The 21,462-nt window shown below is 41.5% G+C and overlaps 1 pseudogene; it reads right to left on the bottom strand.

Annotated features, from left to right (window-relative positions):
• Positions 1–19,019: 19,019 nt before the first annotated feature.
• On the bottom strand, positions 19,020–19,850 carry LOC132419156 (amine oxidase [flavin-containing] A pseudogene; annotated as a pseudogene).
• Positions 19,851–21,462: the final 1,612 nt, after the last annotated feature.

Raw genomic sequence — 21,462 nt, 5'->3', positions numbered from 1 at the left:
TTTGATATTATGTGCAGCTGGGAGGCCTCTTGTGAACCAGTGTCCTGAAGTTGGCTCTCCCACCTCAGAGGCACAGCACTGACTCCTGGCTGCAGCACCAAGAGCCTTTCATATACACGGCTCCTTAATTTGGGATGATTCGTTGTGTATTCAGGTATTCCACAGATGCAGGGTACAGGAAGTTGATTGTGGAGATTTAATCCGCTGCTCCTGGGGCTGCTGGGAGAGATTTCCCTTTCTCTTCTTTGTTCGCACAGCTCCCAGGGCTCAGCTTTGGATTTGACCCCGCCTCTGCGTGTAGGTCGCTGGAGGGCGTCTGTTCTTCGCTCAGACAGGATGGGGTTAAAGGAGCCGCTGATTCGGGGGCTATGGCTCACTCAGGCCGGGGGGAGGGAGGGGCTCGGCGTGTGGGGCGGGCCTGCGGCGGCAGAGGCCGGCGTGACGTTGCACCAGCCTGAGGCACACCGTGCGTTCTCCCGGGGAAGTTGTCCCTGGATCCCGGGACCCTGGCAGTGGCGGGCTGCACAGACTCCCCGGAAGGGGGTGTGGACAGTGACCTGTGCTCGCACACAGGCCCCTTGGTGGCGGCAGCAGCAGCCTTAGTGTCTCCCGCCCGTCCCTGGGGTACCTGCTTTTAGCCGCGGCTCGCGCCCGTCTCTGGGGTCCGCGCTGTTAGCCGCGGCTCGCGCCTGTCTCTGGAGCTCCTTTAAGCAGCGCTCTTAATCCCCTCTCCTTGCGCACCAAGAAACAAAGAGGGAAGAGAAAGCCTCTTGCCTCTTCGGCAGGTCCAGACTTTTCCCCGGACTCCCTCCCGGCCAGCCATGGCGCACTAACCCCCTGCAGGCTGTGTTCACGCCGCCAACCCCAGTCCCCTCCCTGCGCTCCGACCGAAGCCCGAGCCTCAGCTCGCAGCCTCGCCCGCCCCGGCGGGTGAGCAGACGAGCGTCTCGGCCTGGTGAGTGCCAGTCGGTGCCAATCCTCTGTGCGGGAATCTCCCCGCTTGCCCCCCGCTCCCCTGTGGCTGCGCTCTCCTCCGCGGCTCCGAAGCTTCCCCCCTCCGCCAGCCGCAGTCTCCGCCCACGAAGGGGCTCCTAGTGTGTGGAAACCTTTCCTCCTTCACGGCTCCCTTCCACTGGTGCAGGTCCCTTCCCTATCGTTTTGTCTCTGTTTATTCTTTTTTCTTTTGCCCTACCCAGGTACGTGGGGATTTTCTTGCCTTTTGAGAGGTTCGAGGTCTTCTGCCAGTGTTCAGTAGGTGTTCTGTAGGAGTTGTTCCACGTGTAGATGTATTTCTGGTGTATCTGTGGGGAGGAAGGTGATCTCCGTGTCTTACTCTTCCGCTATCTTCCAGTTTCTGAGAGTGTTCTTGATGGGAAGATGGTAACTTGCTCTCCGACAGTCCTCACCTACACGTGCTTGGGGTTATGGACACTTACCTCTGGTTTCTTCTTAAATCCAATTTCATTTGCTTTTTGTCCTACAGAAATTCTTCAGCATATGTGGTTTGATGATAATACCTGTCCTTGGTTTCTAGCACTGTTATGGACTCATTCCTTTTAGTGTTTATTCCCTTTGAAATTTCCGTGAGATATGGGGAGGAAAAACTACATAAAGCTTCACGTAGTTTTAGTCAGTCTGCCATTAAATTGTGAGTCTGTTGCTGCCACACAGTGTTCACATAGCACTTGTGTGAACAAGCATGTCCTCCGACGTGCCACTTAGAAACCAGTATCTTTTAAGATATGTGGTATAAAAGTAATATATGCATATTAGAGAAAACTTGGAAAATGCAAAAGCATGAAAGGAAGGAAAAAAGATCCAATCACCTCAAAACAGTGACTTTTAACAGGCTTGGGAATTTTCTTGTAATCCTATTAAATAAATATTTGTAATCATAATATGTATATATATGTATATATATATATATATATTTGTATCTTTTAAATTTAGCCTTATACCAGAAGTGTCTTTTCCTGTAATTGCTTGTTTTGTAATGATTGTATTATTTTTTAAACCACAATTTCCGTGGTTGTAAAGTCTTATTTTAAAAATTTATGTACTTCCATGTTCTTTAGAACATGTTGTTTTATTATTTTACATGGAATTTTCTTTTAGTCCTTGAGTGGTGTTTCCTATGATCAAGGATGGCTCACCTTTTATCTTTCTGTGATGCTCTCCATTATTTTCTTTGCTGTTAACATGTTATTTCTTTTCCGTAGGCAGCTCTACCAAGGTGTTCTCTTTCATCTGTTAGTGAGTCATCTCGGTTCCCTTCTGACTTTGCCGAAATCTCAGAATGTCGGAGTGGGGTGTTGTTCTGGCTGCTTTCTGGAAGCCTGAGGGTCTGGATAAAGAGGGGAAGTGCCGTGAATACCCGATCAATCATATTTAGTGAATGCGTTTGGGTCTCTCTTCTACAGTTTAACATAAAGCCCTGTAATGGATTAATTCCATCCAGGCAGTGGCATTGCCTAGGCTCTTAGACAGGATGTAGCCCTTCAGCTAAGTCACTCCCTTCACTCCCACCAGCTTGCCCCAGGAGCTGTCCGTCCTCTTCTTTGGCTTCTTCTATAAAATAATAGTTTTATTAAAATATGATTCACACGCCATAAAATCCATTCTTTTAAAGTGTACAGCTCAGTGTTTCTGGTATATTCACAGAGTTGTACAACCATCACCACTAATTTTAGAACAGTTTCATTATCTCCAAAAGAAACCCTCCCCCGTTAGCAGTCCCTCCCCATTGCGCCTTCTTCCCCCACCTGCACCCTACTCTCCTGGGAATCGCTCATCTCCTTTCTATGGATTTGCGCTTTCAGGACATTGTGTACAGATGGGCTCATGCAGTGTATGACCTTGTGTGATGGGCTTCTTTCACTCGGCATGATGTCTTCAAGGTTCACCCATGTTTTCTGCTGCTGCTGTTTTTAACTGTGACAGGAACTCTTAATGTGAGAGCTCTCCTCTTAGCAGATTTCTGCGTGTGTACTGTGGTACTGTTGTCTGCAGGCCCATGTTGTACAGCAGCTCTCTAGAACTTACTCGTCTTGCATAACTGAAATTTATACACGCCGGTGAGCAGCTCTGCAGTTCTCCCACCCCAACCCCTGGGGCCCACTGTTCTATTATTTGCTTTTATGGATTTGACTATTTTAGACTCCTCATGTAAGTGGAATCATGTAGTATTTGTCCTTTTGTGACTGATTTATTTAACTTGGCATGATGTCCTCAAGGTCCATCCGTGTTGTCACATATGGTAGCATGTAGCATGTGGATGTACTTCATCTCTTTTTTTAAAAGATTTCTTTATTCGTTTGTTTATTTATGGCTGCATTGGGTCTTCATTGCTGCGTGCGGGCTTTCTCTAGTTGTGGCGAGCAACGGCTACTCTTTGTTGCAGTGCACAGGCTTCTTATTGCAGTGGCTTCTCTTGTTGCAGAGCATGGGCTCTAGATGCATGGGCTGCAGCAGTTGTGGCTTGCTGGCTCAGTAGTTGTGGCTCGAAGGCTCTAGAGCACAGGCTCAGCAGTTGTGGCGCACGGGCTTAGTTGCTCCGCGGCATGTGGGAACTTCCCGGACCAGGGCTCGAACCCGTGTCCCCTGCACTGGCAGGCAGATTCTTAACCACTGCACCACCGGGGAAGTTCCATCTTTTTTATTTCCAAATACTATTCTGTTCTATAGCTATAGCACATTTTGTTTATTCAACATCAGTTAATGGGCATTTGGGTTGTTTCCACTTTTTACCTTTTTCTAATAATGCTGGGATGTCTCAGGGGTTTTAAGAGGGGAAAATCCCAAGGATTTTGGTCCAGGAATTCTTAGACGGGGCTGTAGGAGGTTCCCCTGGGTCTCTCCACTCCATCTTCCTACTCCTGCAAGTGGACTTGCCTTGTTCTCCATTCTCCTTTTCTTTCTGTCCTGGTAAATCGTCATTTACTGCTCTCTGCACCTCATGCTGACTGCTTGCAGTGGCTGCCATGTCTTCTCCTGGTCAAGAAAATCAAGAACAGAGAGCCAAACACCTTCCCCTGTCAGTGGCGAGATGCTGACCAAAGGCTCTTGCTTCTGCAAGAGTTTGCTGCTTTTCTTGTCCACACTGCCTCTCCTCTATCCCAAATGAGCCTCTCCCCAAACTGAATAGGATTCACAAGAATGTTTAGGATACCATCAGCTCTCCTTTTCCGCTTCCCCACTGTCTGGAGAGCTCGGAACTCATCCAAATGACATAATGTATTGGTCTCTCTCTTGCCCTGACTACCACTTTTCAAGTATTATTATAAGAAGCTGACCTTCTGAGTGCTGGCTTTCTCCTTCCGTTTTTACCTATTTTTGCTCATTTCATTAGTTTTAAGGGGAAGGACATTTTGCAAGTTGGCTTCACTTTTTCTGGGAAAGTCTTCAGGTGATTCTCCCAAAAAATTACAAATTATTTAATTGCTAGATAATAGTCCAGTGAGTGAATGTAACATGATTTATTAAAGAACTCCCCCTATTTTTGGACCTTAAATTTGTTTCCATTTTTGGCTATTGTAAATAATGCTTGGAGGAGCAATCTTTGCAAAAATCTTTCTGTTTTGAGATCATTTTCTTTGGCTAAACTGCCAAATGTGTAATTATCTGACCAAAAACTAGGATAGTTTTTAAAATCCTTGGAACATCTGTGCCAGATTGTGTCCCGAAAAGATTATTCTAATTTGCACTCCCACCAGCATGGGTTAAGCATGCCTCTCCGATCGAATCCTTGCTTTTACTAAAACGAAGCAAATCAACAAAATGCACAGCTAACTTTTGTTAGAATTTATAGTGTTATGGGGGCTTAGAAGGAGCAGAGGTCATTGCAATTGCCTTAAAAGGCATGAAAGTGTGACAGTGCTATTGTTACTGTTGTTTATATGTGTACTTTTAAGTTATTTATTTCAACCAAAAAAGTAGAAAGTCGTTTGTTGGATCGGTGTGAGCTAGCAAGTTTGAGTAGGTTTTTCTATAATTAAGTAGATTTTTCAGAATCTTGACTTCATCCGGGCCACTTTTTAACAACTTTATCAAGGTAGACATATATACTGAAACATAGCATATTGCATATTTTAAAGTGTACAATTTGATGAATTTTGACATGTATACACTCGTGAAAGCATCACCACGGACAGTAATGAACATTTCCATCACCCTCGTTTTGGTTTATTTTTAATTTTTATTTAATTATTTTATTTTTGGCTGCGTTGGGTCTTTGTTGCTGCACGCAGGCCTTCTCTAGTTGCGAAGAGCGGGGGCTACTCTTCGTTCTTTCACCACGGTGGCTTCTCCCTCTGAGGAGTGCAGACTCCAGGCGCGTGGGCCTCAACAGCTCGCCTCGGCTCAGCGGCTGTGGTGCGTGGGCCTCGTTGCTCCGCGGCATGTGGAATCCTCCCAGACCAGGACTCGAACCCATGTCCCCTGCATCGGCAGGCAGACTCTCAACCACTGCGCCACCAGGGAAGCCCCACCCTTGGGTTTTCTTTTGGCCCTTTGTATTCTTTCCAGATCCTTCCTGCCCTCCCATTACCCCACTGGCTTTTTGTCGCTAAAGATTAGTTGGAATTTTAGAACGTTTTAAGTACATGGAATCATAGATCATCTACTCTTTTTTGTCTGGCTTTTCTTTCAATCAGCATAATTATTCTGAGAGTCATCTATGTCCTGTTTCCAGTTCAGAGCTATTCCAGAAAAGTTTCTGTGAGCATTTGTGCTATGCAGCTTGTGTAGGACGTGTGCTTTCTCTTCTCTTGGGTAAATAGCTAGGGTGGAAAGAGTCGGCCGCAGGTGGGTGTATGCTTAACTTTTAAAGGAGCTGCCAAACTGCTATCCAGAATGGCTGCACTGTGTCACATCCCACCAGCAAAGTATGAGTCCCCTGCCCCCTACATCCTTACCAGCACTTGGTGCAGTCAGTCTTCTGAGTCTAGAAATTCTAATTCTAATGGGTGTGTAGTGGATCTCACTGTGGTTTTAGCTTGCCAACTGGATTACTTTGATGCTGTAATGAAGCAGAGTTATATAAGGGCTGTTCTGTCCCTTTGTAGTTTGGTGATATTGGGTAAATTATTTAATATCTCTGTGCCTTGGTTTAGGTCATCTAAAAAATAAAGATGATGAAAAGTGTACTGCATACTTTAACAGAGTTGTTATTAAAATTAGTGGACGTAGTGAATGTAAAATGCTTTGTAGACTACATAAGTATTAGATATTATGATGATGGTTAAATTGCTGCATGATTTTAGGCAAATCACTTCAGCTTATTTGACAATTACTTTCCAACCCTATAAATTGAGGGGCTAAATAGGGTGACCTGTAAGTTTCCTTCAAGTACAAAAATGTTCTTGTCTAAAAAGTATACTGATGTTCTAATACCACATGTATGTAACACATTTATGGAAAGTACTCTTTAATGTGGAAAAAATGATAGCTAAACATTAAAAAACCATGTGTACTTTGTAATTTCTTATTATCTTAGCTGCGCCAGCTTTTAAAATTCTACCACAGATTTCCATTCTTCTGTGTCCTATGTGGGGATAGTTAGTAATAAGTTGTTCCTTTATTTCTGTAATTAATCTGATCCAAACAGAAAGCAATTTTAGTGTTTATGCAGAAACTCATCTTTTGTATTCCAAATCTTCAAAATAATGAGATAATTTCACTAAAAATCATGCAGTCCGTTCAAAGTATTTTTGAAAAGTTTAAAAAACTGTATCTGTTTATTCAGATCAAGAGCCAGGCCAAATTTGGGGATGATAAAAGGTCTAAGAACCACATTTATTTGCATTTGTATATAAATGAAATCATTTAAAGAAATACCTAACTGAAATTGAGAAGACCAGATGAACTGTAGTCTAAGCTATTAGGATGATGCCAGGCTCCTTATTTTAATAATATCCTCCAAGCATCTGTTTTATTACTTAAAGTCAGGTAAACAAATAATATGAAATTTGATAGAATAGCAACTCAAACTTGACTGTCAAATTATTAAGAGATTTAAGAATATAGTGTCTTGTACCTAATTCATGTATGTCTTAATAGTGACTCAAATACATGTTTATTCCCTGATAATTTCAGTGTCTTCACTTGTATATTATGATACAGTTTAATTGTGTGCTTGGAAATATACTCACAGTATCATTTTTTCTTCACATTTCCTTGAATGCATTATAATTTATCCATATTTCATAGGATTTAACAGTCATATTTAGACAGATGATGGATAGTAGAAAGAAGGAGCCGAGTCCTTCCTTCCTATTCTCTGGTATTTAACAAAATTACAACCATTGGTCTCTATTTCTGTTTAAAAATTCTATCCTTCCAACATTTTTTTAAAATTTTTATTTGTTTACTTATTTATTTTTGGCCGCATTGGGTCTTTGTTGCTGTGTGCGGGCTTCCTCTACTTGCTGTGAGCGAGGGCTACTCTTTGTTGCGGTGCACGGGCTTCTCATTGCGGTGGCTTCTCTTGTTGCTGAGCACGGGCTCTAGGAACGCGGGCTTCAGTAGTTGTGGCATGTGGGCTTCAGTAGTTGTGGCTCGCGAGCTCCAGAACGCGGGCTCAGTAGTTGTGGCGCATGGGCTTAGTTGCTCCGTGGCATGTGGGATCTTCCCGGACCAGGGCTCGAACCCGTGTCCCCTGCATTGATTGGCAGGCGGATTCTTAACCACTGCGCCACCAGGGAAGTCCCCAACATTTTTTAATTGAATATGTTTGAGATATAACATTGTGTACATTTAAGGTGTACAATTTGTTGCTTTGATACATTTGTATACATTTGTATGATTGCCATTGTAGTGGTATTTATCACATTACATAATTATAATACGATGTTGTTGTCTATATTTATTATACTGTACGTAGATCTCTGTGGCTTATTTACTGCTCATTGCAGGTTCGTACCCTTAAACAATATCAATCTTATCCCCCCACCCGCATCCCCTGGTAACTGCCATTTTACTCTCTGATTTTTACGAGTTTGACATTTTTAGATTCTGTGTTTAAGATTAATCATACAGTACTTGTCTTTCTCTGTCTGACTTATCTCACTTAGCATAATGTACTTAAAGTCCACCTGTGTTGTCACTAATGGCAGGGTATCTTCTTTCCTCATGGCTGAATAAAATCCCACTGTTTATATATACCAGATCTTTTTTTAATTTATTCATCTGCTGATGGGCAGTTAGGTTGTTTCCATATCTTAGGTATTGTTTATAATGCTGCAGTAAACATGGGAGTGCATATATATCTTTAAAATACTGGTTTCATTTCCTTTGGGTATATACCCAGTAGTGGAATTGCTGGATCATACGGTAGATATATTTTTAATTTTTTGAGGAACCTCCATATTTTTTCCATGGTGATTGGACCAATTTACATTCCCACCAACAGTGTATAATTGTTCCCTTTTCACCATCCTCATCAGCATCTCTTGTCTCTTGTTTTCTTGATCATGGCCATTATAACGGGTGTGAGGTGATAGCTCATGGTGGGTTCAACTTGAATTTCCCTGATGATTAGTGACGTTGAGCATCTTTTCATATGCCTGTTGGCCATTTTGATATCCTCTTTGGAAAAATGTCTATTTAGTTCTTCTGCCTATTCTTTAATTGGATTGTTTGGCTTTTTTGTTATTAAGTTATATGAGTTCTTTATATATTTTGAATATTAACCCCTTATCTCATATATGGTTTGCAAAATTTTTCTCCTATTCCTTTTATTTTGTTAATTGTTTCTTTTGCTATGTGGGAGCTTTTGAGTTTGACTGTAGTTCAGTTTATTGATTTTTGTTCGTATTGTTTGAGCTTTTGGTGTCATTTCCAAAAAATCATTGTCGAGACCAATACTGAGGACTTTTCCCCTACATTTTCTTCTAGGAGTTTTATGGTATCGGGTCTGTGTTTAAGTCTTTGCTCCATTTTGAGTTCATCTTTGTGACTGGTGTTGAGATTGGGGTCAAATTCCATTGTTCTGCGTGTGTCTCTCCAGTGTTCCCAGCCTATTTATTGAAGAGACTATCCTTTCCCCATTGGGTGTTCTTGACTTCCTTGTTTAATATTAGTTAATCGTGTGTGCTGAGATTTAATTCTGGGCTCTCTATTCTGTTCCATTGGTCTATGTATCTATTTTTGTGCCAATATCATACTGTTTTTACTACTACAGCTTTGTGGTGTCATTTGAAATCAGGAAATTTTGTCCTTTTTTCTCAGGATTGCTTTGGCTATTCAGTTCCATGAAAATTTTAGGATTGTTTCTTCTATTTCTGTAAAGAATGCCTTTGGTATTTTTGGGGGGGGGGGGCGGGGGGGGCGTGTTGAATTTGTAGATGGCTTTGAGTAGTATGGACGTTTTAACGGTATTATTTCTTCTGATCCATGAGTGTGAGATGTCTTTCCATTTGTTTGTCTTCTTCAGTTTCTTTCAGTAAAGTCTTGTACTTTCCATTGTACAGAGCTTTCACTTCCTACTTTTATTCCTAAGTATTTTATCGTTTTTGATGCTATTGCTAATGGGATAGTTCTCTTTATTTCTTTTTCAGATGTTTCATCATTCATGTAAAGGAATACAACTAAGCAACTGATTTCTGTATGTTGATTTCATATCCTGCAACTTTACTGAAATTGTTGATTAGTTCCAGCAGTTTTTTGGTTCACTCCTTGGGGCTTTCTATATATAAAATTATGTCATCAGCAAATAGCAACAGTTTTACTTCTTCCTTTCTGATCTTGATGTCTTTTATTTCTTTGTCTTGCTAATTGCCCTAGTTAGGACTAGCAAACATATTGGATGGGAGTGTTGAGGGAGGGCATCTTTTTCTTGTTCCTTGATCTCAGAGGAAAAGTTTTCAGTTTTCCTCCATTGAGTGTAATGTTATCTGTGGGTTTATCATGTATAGCCTTTATTGTGTTGAGGTATTGCCCACACGGTATTTCGCCACATCGTCATCGTTTTCTGGTCCCTGTCCTCCGTCGCAGGGCTCGATGTGACTGGATTTGTCTTTTCCAGCAGTTGTAGAATCACAGCGACGGCTCCAGTTCCTTCTCCCTCCCTGTGTTCACACCTTTGCCCTCTCATTGCAGTGGGCGGAGTGACTGCCTGCCCCTTAGGGCAGGTGAATGGGCTCAGGTGAATGCTTTGGCTAATGGGTGTTCGCTGACTTGACACAAGCCAAGTCTTGAAAAGGGACTGCATCTGTGGCTTCCTCTTAGCACCTCTGCCGTCACCATGAGACTATCTTTAGGCTAACCTGCCGGAGGATGTGAGAAGTGTGAGCAAGCCAAGTCACCCCGGTCCTGCCCAGTGAGCTGGATCGGCCACTGGCCAGCTGACCCTCAGCTGTGTGAACTAGTCCAGCCAAGATCAGCAGGACCACTGCGCTCAGCCTGAAGTCACCCCGGATGCATGAACAGTGAACATTTCATGTTTTCTGCCAGTGAGGGTTTGTGGCTGTTTTTTACTGCAGTAGATTAGAACACATTAACTTAAGTCCCATTTCTAAGCAACTTCCCTTCATGTACATAAAAAAATTTTTTTTAACTAAGCAGAATATGAAAGGGTAATAATCTAGAACAAAAAATATATAGGTATCTTTTGGTGAAAATGTGCACCTATGTCAGGAATCTCCTGCACCATTGGTAGTGAGCGAGGAAGTTTCAGACTCATGTTGTTTGACTGGATGGATTTACTAATACCGTCAGATCTTTTGTCAGGTAGTGTAAAAGCCAGAGTCAGCGTTTGATGCTTTTCTGACTTAAAAAAATTCAGGTAGGTTTCTTAAAGAAAAATGGAGTTTCATTTTTAGTTCTAGGTGCAGTTAGATTATATAGTTCTTAGGCAGTGGTTCTCAACCCTGGTTGCATATTATAAGCAATGGGGGAGCATTCCAAAAATACCCATGCCCAGGCCCAATTCCAGGCCACCTGAGTTACCATTTATGGGAATGAAGCCCAGGCTTATATATTGTTTAGCAGCTTTCCCAGGTTTTTGTTTTGTTTTGTTTTGTGGTACGCGGGCCTCTCACTGACGTGGCCTCTCCCGCCGCGGAGCAACAGGCTCCGGATGCGCAGGCTCAGCAGCCATGGCCCACAGGCGCAGCCGCTCCGCGGCATGTGGGATCCTCCTGGGCCGGGGCACGAACCTGCGTCCCCTGCATCGGCAGGCGGACTCCCAACCACTGCACCACCACGGAAGTCCTTTCCCAGGTCTTTTGATGCACAGCCTAGGCTGGCAGATGCAACCCTAACTGGAATGATTGCATTATGTAGGTGGTAGTGCTAAACATTTCAGTCTGGCCTCCAAAAGCAGACTTGTTATAAAAAAATTTAGCATTGGGTCACTTCTATGCTTACAAGATACAGAACAGAATGTTTTTAAGATAGGAAACATATAAACATCTAACTTGGGGGCCTTTTCTCCTGACATAGGTAGGAGTTAAATATCTTGTGAATATTCCCAACATTTGTTTTACTGTAACAAATTTGACCTGGCTTAAAGAGTACAGCACAATATTCAACAATCTCTTAACTTTCCAGAGCTTTTCACTAACATCTGCTTTTTAAGCATCTGATTCTCTGCTTCTCTCAAGAACATACTAACCAGAGCTGAAACAAAGACAAGTACAGAGCCTCTAGAAATCAAGGCCTGAAGCAAAGATCACAGGTTTGGAAAATGACAGTGATAATTTCTCCTTCCACAGCAGGTTGAACTACCATTTGAATACTTTTAGTGTTAGTATTGCTTACTAGGGTAAGAATTCTAGGTCCCAGTTTAGTTAGGCCTGGGTTCAAAATCTGGTTTTTTCACTTACTGATTTTAGTTTCATTAGTTTTAAAATGGAGCTATAGTAATGATCACTTGCTCATGAGGTTCTTAGCTGAATCAAATAACATAACGTGGGAAAGTATCCCGCCCAGTTCCCGGCACATAGTAGCACTCAGTAAACGTTGCCTATAATAATGATAGTAATTGCTTTAATTTCTGTTATAATACAAGGCAGTTGGTTCTGTTCTATTCTATTGGGCAGCTCTTTATTACATTTAGGTAATTATATATTTTCTTAGAACTTCCAATTACACTAATTTTCTTTTATGGAGTAACATGGAATAAATTTAATATCTCTTCCAACTGAGGAGCCTTCAACTGTTTGGAAGAAATGTACAATGTTTTGTACTTTGGACATTCCCTCCCCCTCTTCTACTTTCCCCCTTCCTTTGGCAGATGGCCTCTGCTTCAGTACATGCAGTCTTAAGAAAAAGATAAGCCAAATGAATTTGTTTGCTCAGTCTGCCCTAACAGAGCACCACAGACTGAGTGACTTAAACAATAGAAATTTATTTTCTAACAGATCTGGAGGCTACAAGTCCAAGATCAAGGTGTCAGCAGGGCTGGTTTCTTCTGAGGCCTCTCTCGTTGGCTTGTAGACGGCCACGTTCATGCTCACATGGAATTCTCCCTCTATAGGTGTCTCTGTCTAAATTTCCTGTTCTTATAAGGACACCAGTCCTATTGGATTAGGGCCACTCTGATGACCTCATTATAACTTAATTACCTCTTTTAAGACCCTCTCTTCATACATAGTCATCACATTCTGAGGTACTAGGAGTTAGGACTTCAACACAGGAATGGGGGAAGGGAGGGCACAGTTCAGCCCATAACACCAAGCTCCAGCCTCTTCTCCCAGGACTTTGCATCTAGAGCACAGCGACCAGGGGAAACATGACAGAGCTGATTCACTGGGGCAGAAGTGTCCTGGAGGGCCTTTGCAGTAGATCCCCACGGCTGCCCTGTCTTGTTCTGTCCTTCATGACAGATCTTTCTCTTTTCTATGAGTAACCCGGATACCATTGTGATAAATCCTTTTCTTTTCCCCTTAAAGCCAGCCAGAGTCCATTGCTGTTGTTTGCAATAAAATGACTATAATTGATACCTACCCCTAAGTCCGTTCCCCAAATGTGTTTTCTAGACAACGGGTGCTGGAAACCAGGCTCACCCCTTGGAGGATCCTGTTACCAGAACCAACAAGTTCCCAATTTCAGATGGAACTAAAGAAAACTCTCTAATTGAGTATGTGTGTCTGCACATATTTCACTTTACAATTGGATTAAATTATGTATATGTTTAATATTAATATGTGCTGTGAAAATATCAGGATAAAGTGCTCAATGATGTTTTTAAAAAATTCTGTTTATCATTGAAAACCCTTATTATAGACAAATAATCTGTTTTTGTTTGTTTACTTTACAATTGTGATCCATGATGAAGACCAGAAAAAAAGCTGAGTTAGAAGCAGTTTTGTTGGAGCACAAGTGCTGTGTGCAGACAGGTGTTGCTTGGGAATAAAAGGTTACCATGAAAGGTCAAAGCCATCATGCTTCATTCGCAGGGACTAGTTGGCGGCTCTGGCAGAGACTGCTAAACGTGTTTGATATCCACTTGCCCTCTGTTCTATGGTATTGACTGTTAGCTGTGCACACGGCACCCAGAGTAAAGGTGGCATTTTCCAGCCTCTCCTGCCATAGGGGTGGCTGTGTGGCTGTGCTCACCCAGATGAGGCACATGCACAAATCACATGCACAACCTCTGAGGTTTGTACTTGCCCTTCTTTTTTCTAAGTTTGAATCTGGTGGGCTCCCCTGAGTTATGCCTACAAGGGCAACACTCCAGAAGAACACTAAGCTAAGGGAGAGAAGGAGCATAGACATCTGACGATTGTATGGGACAGAGCTTTGGTACCAGCTTGGAAATTTGTGTGATGCAGAAAAAGAAGCCTCCCTCTTCTTCCAGGCTCTGTGTTTTTGTTTGACCTGCAACATATTTATGTCCTAAGTGTTATAGTGGCCATTAATATGCTTCCTATTCTTAAGTATTGGGGTCATAGAGACCGTTTCTATGACTTCCAGTGGTTTGCTAAAGGAACATGTGTTGCAGTCTAGTTGTTTTTGTTAATAGCCTGATTCTGTCACTTCAGAGCCAAAATTAACTTAATTTTTAATGTGGGAGATAAGAGAATTTCTTAAGCAAACCAAGCTCTGGTGCAAACAGCTCTATCACTGTGTGTATGACTTTTCAAACACCAAATATTCAATTTTCTTCCATCTTTAGAGGAAAAAAATAATGACATCATATTGGGCACATTATAAAACCACATACATATGCTGTAACAGTGGGAATGCTTTCCAGAGTCAAATGCAACCAAAGAATGGAAACCATTTGCCCCTAACTCCCAAGTGGAAGCGTACAACAGTCCAGCTTTTGAGTGTGTTATATTCCTTGATTTAGTCCTTGACAGAATGCTGAAAGTAGAGTCCTCAGTTGGAAATTTCTCTATAATTTCAATCCAGATATCCAGATCCATTTGTCAGAGCCAGAAAACATTTTCTGCCAGTTCTGATGAGTTGTGAGTTAGAATTTTCTTATCTGGTAGAATAAAGACGAAAAAACAAAACCATTTGGACCTGGACCCGGACCTAACACTTTAGCTATTCATTTGTGATATTGATGTGGATTTTTGGTGAAAAGATTGCAAATGTTAAAATCCCTCAACAATTACATACTTTTCTTTTAAATCCTTATGAATCTTTTTAAAGAAATTTACCTAAAAATGGATGGCCCCTATATACATCCAATGTTCAATTAGAGGATCTTGTATTCCAAAAGTTAAAGAAAAACTACTCAAAATCCTCTTTTTTCCCAGAGTTTTCATTCTCAGATTCCTTAGGATACAGATTCTTAACTGGGATCCACGAGTGGATTTCAGGGTCTGTAATGTGGATAGAAATGACAGGCAAAATTTCGAGAATACAGATCCATGGCTTTCATCAGATGTACACAAGTGTCTATGACCTCCAAATAGGTTAAGAACCTGTAAGGTATTGAATAATAGGTATTAAATAAGAGTCTAATATAAGCCTGGCTCTATAGCATTAGAAGATTAAAGCAGCTTAATCCTATTGGAATGACAAAAGCAGAACGTCTGTTGCAAGAGTCCATGGTTTTCACAACCTTGCTATTTTTCCTCAAGTGTACAAAATTCTGCTTGCTGTCTGTGATACTGAAGCCAGAGCCTCACCGAGGCTTAATGGAGACTATAACCCAAGACTGGGGTAAGAGTTTGATGTTTACTGCATCAGCTTCAAAGTCCAGCTGTAAATATACTATAGTTGAGAGATGGAGCAATATAATCTTTTCAGGCTTGAGAAAACAGTGATGTGTAGCCAAATACTTTGAACTGTTTGCTTGTTTAAGAAGAAATCTATTTCAAGATTTGATTACCCTAACTCAGACAACTTTTTCATCACTAAGTCCTTTCAATTCCATATCATGTGTTTCAAATTTAGTCTGCATAACTTATTTTTGTTCTACTTTTCTGTCAAAAACAATGTGGAAATCCCAGGTTATATAATTGAGGTCTTGGAGAGGCAGTATACATCTAGCCAACCAAAATAAAATGAAAGCTATTATCATGAAACATGCTTAAGGAAGTCTATCCTTTGTTCGGTTAAGAGTGCCAACATCTGAGATCTTAGGGTGAAGTCAAAGGAAACTAAAATGGGTTTTCCTTAATGCAACCATGTGCAAAATCACTCTTTATCATAGCAGATGATCTGTAAAAATATTTGTGGATTTTTAAATACCCATGAGAAGAAATCAATTTAAAATATAACAAGAATGGATTATTCTTATGATGTACGTGGAAGCTGAAGTCATCATATTCATCTTCCTTATTTGAGTTTATTATCAGCCCTATTAGACAGGCCAAGTGAAAGACTCTTCTGCAAACCCTCCCTCTCTAGGGCAGACACTGAAATGTTTATTTTTTCCTCTTTCCTTGCATCAGGCTGGCCACGCAGTTCATTTGAGTGACTGCTAGAAGGGAAATGCTGCGTGGCTTTGGACTAATAACTAAAATCCACAGATTTGTAAATACACATATGAGGATGTTCCAGGAAGAGGAGGTCACCCCTGGGCAGAGTTGTGAAGCTAATGATAAGAGTCGACTCGGAGATGTTTAGTTTGGCAATACCCGGGGCAATTTCGATTTCCTGGTAGCGTGGTCCAGGAAGGGAGTGAGAGACTCTTCTGATGACCACCGGATAGGATAAAGGAAACGTTCCTCTGCGGGGGCATTGGGGGCAGTACAGAAGGGCTGACCTTTACTGGACTGGCTGGTTCTGTAAAATTGCTACAACAATGTTAAATAAAGTGAACAGCCTACAGACTCTAGCTGAGACTTCATGGAAACACCCAGGGAAAGAAAGAACAGAGGGCAGTCTTCCCAGTGTGCATGGAAGAAGTCAAATGTTTCCCTGAATTCTTCTATCAATGTCAACATTTTGGATGGAAATATGCTATTAAAAAAAGATTAGCTCCGGTTTGCTTAGAAAGAACTCTCCCTGCAAATAATCCTGTGTGAGTTTTTAATGTGTAGGGTTTACATTGTCGATCAGTTCTATTTGGCTGTTTTCAGTATGATTTCTTTTTGAGCCATGAATTATTTAGAAGTGGGTTTTTAAATTTCTGAATATATTGATTTCTTGGCTATCTTTAGCTGTTGGTTGTATTTCTGATTTTCATGCATTGGGTTTTTTTGTTGATAGTGCCTTAGAGTCAAGAATATGATCCATTTTTGAAGATGTTCAATGTGTACTTGAAAATAATACGTATTTACTATATTTTTGTGGGACTAGCTACGTACACAGTGTATACACATACGTAGCAGTTATGCCAGGCTCAATTCTGTTGTTCATATTTTCTCATTTCTCTCTAAATTTTGGTCTGCTCAATCCACTATGATCTGTAATCGTAAATTGTTAATTTCCCCCTTGTGCTTCTGCTTGCTTTTTGCTGCATATATTTTGAGGCTACGTCTTTTTATTTGGAGGATAGGGAATCAGAATAATTATGTCTTCCTGGTGAATTTATCATTAAGTAAAGCAACTCTTGGTCTTTAATAATGCTTTCTTGCCCTTAAGTCTGTTAAGTATATATCAGCTTTCGTTTGATCAACATTTATCTGCTGTTGTGATCATCACTGGTTGCCTAATCAAAAGCCATTTATCCCTTTTCCTTCCAACAGAAGCTCGGTTTTGCTCAGGTAGACCACCTGTTTCTCCTTCACACAGCTAAATGTCTCAGACTGGTTGGTCTACGGGTGAGTGCATTCTGTTTTCCAGTTGGTTGGTTGTTGGGCATGAGATTCAGTGTCGGCCAAAATGAAGTGTGCTGACAGGCGGGGAGCCTCTGGGAAAGCGTCCTTCTTCTGAGTAGAGCCGTGGTCTCCCCCGCCACCTGACGATGGCTGTTCCTCGTGTCACCCCTGGATTTGCTGCAGCCGTCTTGCTACAAGCCTAAAAGCCAGCACAGAGCAGAGAGAAGGAAAGAACCCAGGTCCTTCATACAAACGTTTGCATAATTTCTTGTTGAGTAGCCTTCTAATTTTTATGTGTAACTTTTCTTTTAGTGCCTTATATAAACTGAACAAACTGAGTTTGCTCTGGACACAAACACAGAGGGCTTTTTTTTAAACCTCTTATGAGATACATTCATCCACTTACACTTAGTAGTATATTTGCTCTTCTGTCATCTTATTTTGCGGTTTTAAACTTCTTTGCAATTCCTTTTGCTTTTTAATCTTCTGTTATATGTACTTGGCCTTATTTGCTTTTTTCCTTATATTTTTTGAAAATTCTATTTTTTTCATTCTGCAAGCGGTTGCCTTTAAAAATAAGGAAAATTCTTGATGCTCCGTGCCAGTTTAGTAAAAGCAAAACTTGATGCAGTCTAAATGCTACTAAGAATTAAATTAGCATACATACGATGAATGGGTTGTTCATAAGCAACTGAAGTGGTAATTCACCTAGAAAAAAATTTAAGATATACTGCTAGATGATAGAAGTTGTTTGGAAACTCTGCACACTTGACCTTCCGTAACTTCCTTTAGTCTGTTCCTATTCCGAATATATTTAGCAGAAATTCTGTTATGTTTCTGACATGTAAATGCCCCCTTTTCCTAGTTTCCACAGCTAGTTCAGGCTGTCTCCCATTTTTGTATTCCTTTAGTCTTATCATTGGCCCAAGTGGTGGTGTAAGAATTAGGGTTTCTATTTTTCTAGGAAGCCTATTTTTTCCTTTAAAAACCAATGTCATGCTTTATTTATTCATGCCTTCAATCAATATTAATGACCGTTTACTAAGTGCCACATATTTAAATGTAATTGTAAGGCTAGATGTTTAAGCTTAACTGTAAGATTATGTAATCTTTAAACTAAAAATCACCAAAGGAAGATACCGGAAGATAGAAGCTGCATAGACAATAAAAGCCCACAAGGGTAGCTTTGGCCAGGGATGAATAACAGAGACAGTCTCTCCTTCGTGCATTTGCTGTGTTTCAGCTGAGTGCTAAGTACCCTATTTGGTGGGGTACTTAGTACTCAGTTGAAACACAGCAGAAGAATGTTCAAGGAAAGTAAAAGAGACTAGTAAGTCTGAAGTTATGACGCGTGACTTTTACTCAGTAACTTACCAAGGAAAAACTTCTGCCACTTCAAATGCCTTCAAAAACCAATAGCCTTAGTATCTGTGCCTCAGTTTCCTCCTCTGTAAAATGGGATAATAAATATTACCAATCCCCCTAGGTCTAGTCTGAGGACTGAGTGAACACAGGTAAAGTGGGATAACAATGATACCACTATTCTATAATGATATCATAGATTAATATACTATATAATGATTTTTTTTGTTTCTTATGAGCACATCAAGTTTAACTTCTTGAAACTAAGAAATTGATAACAAAGTTATTTTCTACTAATCAATACAAGCTGGTCTACAGACAACTCACAAGGTGGAGCTTGATCTTACTGAAATTAAGGAGGTGATACACTGAGATTAAACTGAGGGATAAATCAGTGCACTTAAAGATAATCCGATGACATAGCCTTTAAATCTGTCAATATTTTCCTTGTTATGATGCTGGGAAAGAGAGAGCAAGAAGCGTGAAACTGAAACTTCAGGACTGGGTCAGCAGCCTGAATCTGTACACCACAAACCACAGGGCAGTTATCGATGTGGAAAATCCCATGATCTTCAGCAGGCCTGTCACAGAAAGCAGGTTCCTCTCCCAGAAGGTGTGGGTGGTGTCTGCAGCTGCAGCATTCTCTGATTCAGGTTCTTGGACTCATATGTCTGTCTTTGCCACCTTCCCCAGAGCATTCAAGACCTCTCTAGCCGCCCGTTCTCCACTTCTCTGTGTGGCAGTCTCCGTGCCTGGAAAGCAGATACTGCCTACGGGCTGGCGAATCGCCCTTCTGTCCTGTCCTGAGCCCTGAGCCCAGGGGGAAGAAGGAGTGTGGCGGCCCCCGGAGCATTGCTCCTCTCCCGTCGTAGTGCACCGGGTGTAAAGCTTCTGGGGATCCATCCTAGCCCTTTGGCGTAGAACTCACAGATTTTCCTTATTTCTTTATGGACCTCAGCAAGGCGGTCAGCTTTTCAGGCAAGGATGACGCCCATGATGGCGGGCAGCGATCCATCTGGCTTGGCGTCATCCAGGGTCATTGAAAGCGGAGCGTCCTCACCTTCGATGATCACACAGCCACGGTAATCCTTCTTCTTCCAAAAGGCCTCCTGTGGTGCCAGGCAACAGGCTTGCACGGAAAAATGTGAAATCCAGGGGTGGTTATTCAACCGAATGATAACACGGTCAATAATAACTTGGTTTTTGCTAGTGCAGCCGATTAACTACTTTCTGATGTCTTTTATGCCTACCCTACACTGTATTATCTTTCTCACTTTTGATGTGGTCCCTACACATGTGTTCATCCTTGGTGATCTGGCTGGACATCCTTTCTTAGTTCCCTAATTTGCCTTCAGAACTTTGCATAGTTCCGTTTTGCCAATTTGGCAGGCTGTTCCCTGTCCTTCATGTCCCATACAGTTTGTTCACCTGCCAAAATTGTTTGTTTAAAGGCCATCCAGCTCTTTGGACTCCTTTCTTCCCAAGTCTTTTTTTGCCAGTGCCCTAAACTTGCTGAAATTTGCTTTCCCAGAACTGATTATTTTTTCCTCATCAGCTTCTTTCCTTTTCCCTAGGAAAGGAATTTTATGTCTTTTTTTTTTATTATTACTTTCACAGAAGTTTCAGTTCTCTTTTAGTTCTTCATGAACTCTGCCATTATTGAAAATTGAATTAGAAAGGATCTTTGCCTTCTGATGCATTTTGTAGCAATTAATTATCTCCAGTGGACTTTAAATCTATTTCACAGTTTGTGTGTGACCTATTTTCTACAGCAAGCATCAGGATAGTTAGAAACCTGACTGATCACCACACTGGAGTATTAGGATGCATGTCCTCATGTACTTCTGTGGTGAATAAAACAAAATAAAGCAGCTGTAAATATGTATTTATACTGTTGGCTTATCTTAAAGACACTACAATAACGTCTTGAAAATTAAAAATTAAATTATCATCATAATCCCAGGAGCCAAAATAATGACTTATTCTTAACAACTCCCCACCCATTGACACACACACACACACACACACACACACACTGGCACTATTTCTACGTGTTCTTGGGAAGAAACAACCCAGAAGTTTAAGAGGTGCCCGCAAAATTCCTCTGAAGGGGAAAATGTAATTTTTGTAAAAACAATTTAAGGACTATTGATTGTGGAGAGATAGCCCTGAGGATTTGTCGTGGACGGGTTCAGAGTGAGGCACAGAGAATTAAATCACTATCAGAGAAAGAAGAAACTGTAGTAAGTAGCCTGCTAGAGACACACCTGCTGTAGTGTGACTTGTAGCTCACGCCATTGAGTGGAGACCTTTGACTTGTTCTGACCGATAGAATGCAGTGAAGAGTTGGTGGACCAGTTGTTCTTAAGGTTCAAGAAGCCTTGGGTGCTTCTGCCTGTGCTCACGGAACCCAGCCCAACCTCCTTGTGCACAAGCCCAGGCTGGCCTACTGGAGGGTGAGAGACTGCGTCGGGCAGATTCAAGTCAGCCCATCTGTCCCGCTGAGGCCCTAGACACACGAGAGCCCAGCCTCTAAAAACAAAGCCAGTCTGCCACTGCCAGCAGACGCCTGAGGTGCCCAGCGGAGTCCAGTCCAAATTGCTGCCCAGCAGACTCACGAGCTAAATGCATAGTTGTTTGGAACGACAGGGGTGTGTGTGTGTGTGAAGCAATAAAAGCTAATTGATACAAAAACATTTAAATCTCTGAAGATAGCATCACCAAGGCCAGGAGTTGGTGCTGGGAATAGGCGAGACTCTGGGAAGAGACATAGGTGGTGAGGGAGAAAGAGCCCAACAAGGCAGGTGATGTCAGTGACAGGTTTTTAATTTTTTTAATTGAAATATAGTTGATTTACAATATTGTGTTCGTTTCAGGTGTACAGCAAAGTAATTCAGTTATTTGTGTATATATATGGGGTTTTTTCAGATTATTTTCC

Source organism: Delphinus delphis, chromosome 2, assembly GCF_949987515.2.
Source record: "Delphinus delphis chromosome 2, mDelDel1.2, whole genome shotgun sequence".
Classification (NCBI taxonomy): domain Eukaryota; kingdom Metazoa; phylum Chordata; class Mammalia; order Artiodactyla; family Delphinidae; genus Delphinus; species Delphinus delphis.
The sequence above is the reverse complement of the archived record's forward strand: the minus strand, read 5'-3'. Positions and strand labels throughout refer to the sequence as shown.